This window comes from Propithecus coquereli, unplaced genomic scaffold (genome assembly GCF_000956105.1).
Source record: "Propithecus coquereli isolate 6110/MARCELLA unplaced genomic scaffold, Pcoq_1.0 Scaffold110, whole genome shotgun sequence".
Lineage (NCBI taxonomy): Eukaryota > Metazoa > Chordata > Mammalia > Primates > Indriidae > Propithecus > Propithecus coquereli.
The window spans coordinates 321,062-324,335 of record NW_012134970.1 but is presented as its reverse complement, the minus strand read 5'-3'; the positions used below and the strand labels follow the sequence as shown (position 1 = coordinate 324,335).

Here is a 3,274-nt window from a genome sequence, read left to right as displayed (position 1 = left end):
TAAAATTAACAGCTTTTATTTATCATGATAGCGTCTTTCCTACTGAACATCATATACTACTTGTTGAAAACTAGAATGAGAATTAGAAATAATTTCCCAGATGGTTTCCCTTTTCTTTACCCAGTATTCTTATCCATAAAAATGGGCAAAGTGGTATAATTGAAAAGAATACTAGCCTGGGAGTTAAGAAATCTGGCTAAACCATTAACTAGCTTTGCCACCATTTATAAATTTACTTATCTGCATAATGAGGGAAATAGAACAGATAAAATAATAAGATTACTTTATCTTCTGAACTCCTGTGATACTGTAAATTTATATTTCATGCATTATAACACAAGCTGTTGGTTATTTAGCCCCTGCTACTTTGTATTGTGCTAGGTACTTTTTATACATTAATCTTTATAGAAATCCTGAAAGAAAGTAGTAGTATCCCCATTTTATAAAGGAAGAAGTTGAAGGTTAGCAAGAATAATAAATATTTTGGTGAAAGTCACACAACTAGTAACTGTCAGCACTGGGAAAAAAGCACAGTATGCTTGACTGTAAAACCAGTGCCTTTTTCACTGTCTTGCTTGTGCTGCTTCACAAGGGAAGGTCAGCTTTTAAATATATGAGGGAGAGGGGTTCTGACCTGTCTATAGAGGTCACACAGTTGAAGGATCAGTCACTGACTAGGTTGTAATGAAGAATTATCAAAAAATAGTGCTTATACTAGAGGCAGCTTTTAGAGCATTCACTGCCTCCCACATACACCCTATAGTTGAGTCCTGTGTTGATGTTGAATTTGAATAAGTATGGTTTAGATTACAATGTCAGCTGTCTTGCTTATTAAAGTCACCTGTGCTTTAGTATTGAACTCTCTCTCACTAACTGTATCCTATCCCTGCCACCTTGGTTACTCAGTCTCTTCTTTGCTCAGCCCCGTGCAGCTTGCTTACCTTGAATGTGTTCCAGGGATGAGGAACCTGCAGCCTTGGGGCCACATGTGGCCTTCTGGATCTTTGAGTGTGGCCTTTTGACTGATGATTCTTTTTCGATGATTGCATTTCCCATTCATATTCTATCCTTTTCTCTTCAGAAAATGCAGGAAGAGAAGAGAAACCTAGGAGCCAGAGAGTCTGGGAGAAAGCTATATAGAGAAAAAGCAATCTATACATTAGTAATTTTTATTTTATAATACTGCCATCTCAGCACTTTTTTTGTTCCAAGCTAATAACGTTATTTTGTTTATATTCTCACAAATATTCTGGAGGTAGGTGATTTTATTTTCATTAGTAGAGTATAAGAAGTGTCATAAGTTAACTAACTTGCCCAAAGCTTATGTGGCTAATAAATGTTGAAGTTTGGATTTAAATTCTAGACTTAAGTTGAAACTGTAGACCTCTGAGTAATCACTGGAAAGAATAGATTAGGATAGTGTATTTCTTTTTCTCTTCTTTTTCTTTTAATTCGTGATACAGAGAGGTTTCTTATGTGACCTTTTCAGTCCTTGCATTGAATATGAAATGTGGAAATGTATAACTTAAGGTAAACTAATAATCATTATAACAGATAAACCCCCAATCTCAGTGGATCAACACAATGTAAGTTTCTTATTCTTGTGAAGTCTGAAATAGATGTTCCTAGCTGGCAGGTGGCTGTCCTCCAAGTGGTTACTCCTTCCATCATGTGGCTCTGCCATCTTCTAAACATAGCTCCCAATGTTGCTGTGCCACGGGAGGAAGAGTGTGGCAGGTCCCCATGGGAGGCTTATGAGCCAGGCTGAAGTGTTGTCTATCCATGTCTATTCTGATTCCTTTAGCTAGAACTTAGTCACATAGCTATATGGCAAAAGGGACTAGAAAACATAGTCTAACCAGATGTCCAGAAAAAAAAAAAATGGATTTAGGGAATAGCTATCTGATCTTGGCATTTCCAGAGATTCTTCCACAAGAGATAGGATAGAGGGGTCGTATTGTTTAGCTAGTGTCTGAATTATCCCATTATCATCTCATTTCTTTGTCCGGTGTGGAACATGACTTACTCTATATCTGGGAGAAGTACTACAGAGTAGAATCTCCATTTGTTTGGTTAGTTTTTCTTTAAGACTGTTCCCAATCCTCCCCCTCTGTACATTGTGCCCTGCCAGATTTAATTAAGGAAGAGAAAGTATTTGTAGGAGATGGAGTTTTAGTAGTTGATGAAGATATGATATTCAATTTTGTCTTTCAATTTTGTTGTCTTTAGTAGAGGTTGTATCTTATTTCAAATGGGTAACTCTTCTAATGCTGAAAATTGTAGCTGACACCTGCTTAGGCATATATAGTAGTTTGTCTTTTATGTAGAATGCAGACTACTCCTGAAGGGAGAGTGAATTGGCTGAGATCTAGGTTACAACCACAGTAAATTAATAATCTAACTCTAATTCAGAGAATTTAGTGTGGGTTGATTTGTGATATCCTTAATAAGTCATAGTGCTAGAAATATTAGAGCAAGTTCTTATGAGACTTCTGTTCTCTTAAATTGTCTTTACTGTGAGGAGATATTAGTCACTAAAATCTTTTGCCCTTTAACTATATATTTTAGTTCAATAGAACCCTAATAAACATAGTTTATTTGTATATGAGTTTTAGATTTAAAATGAGAATTCCTAAATAATCCAAATCCAATAATGTGGATATTTAGAGGAATTAGAATTTAACTCATGTGTATCCCTTGCTTTTGACATTTTCATTCAATGTTGACTTCTTGCCACGAGCCAGGTAGTGCCCTAAGTGCCTTATATTTTGTAGTGTATAACAGTAATACTAATGAGATAGGTATTGTGCACTTCACACTAAACAATAAGAAAGTCAGGAAACTGAAAGTATTTTGCTTTATACTACGTAGTAAGTATGAACAAAAGTACAGAGGTAGGAGTGAGCTCGGTGTGGTTGGAATGTGAAATTGGGGGCAGCTAATGGTGAAAATGGAATAAGCATGGGCCAGATTTTAGATTATTTAGCAAAGGGGTCTGGTCTGTGAATGACCTTAAAATTTTAATGTAAAGTGTTGTGTATCTGCATTTTTCTTAAAAGAGAGCACAAAAGTTTTTTGCATTTCTTCAAACATGAAGGGCATAGGGTTAGAAGGTATGGGGGAGTATCTCTTCGTGCCAAAAAAGTTGAATCAGTGATTTAGGTTTAGAGTTGTGTTGACTCATTATGTTACTCCTATTCATTGGGATTATCTATTCAGGTCATATATGAAGGTTATGAGGCAGTAGAAGAATTCTAAATTACCTGGAAGAATT

The 3,274-nt window shown here is 35.8% G+C and overlaps 1 protein-coding gene across 1 annotated transcript in view; it reads left to right on the top strand.

The window, feature by feature from the left end:
• Window positions 1–3,274, top strand: part of NADK2 (NAD kinase 2, mitochondrial) — a 43,818-nt gene that overhangs the window by 33,202 nt on the left and 7,342 nt on the right. The window lies entirely within an intron of this gene.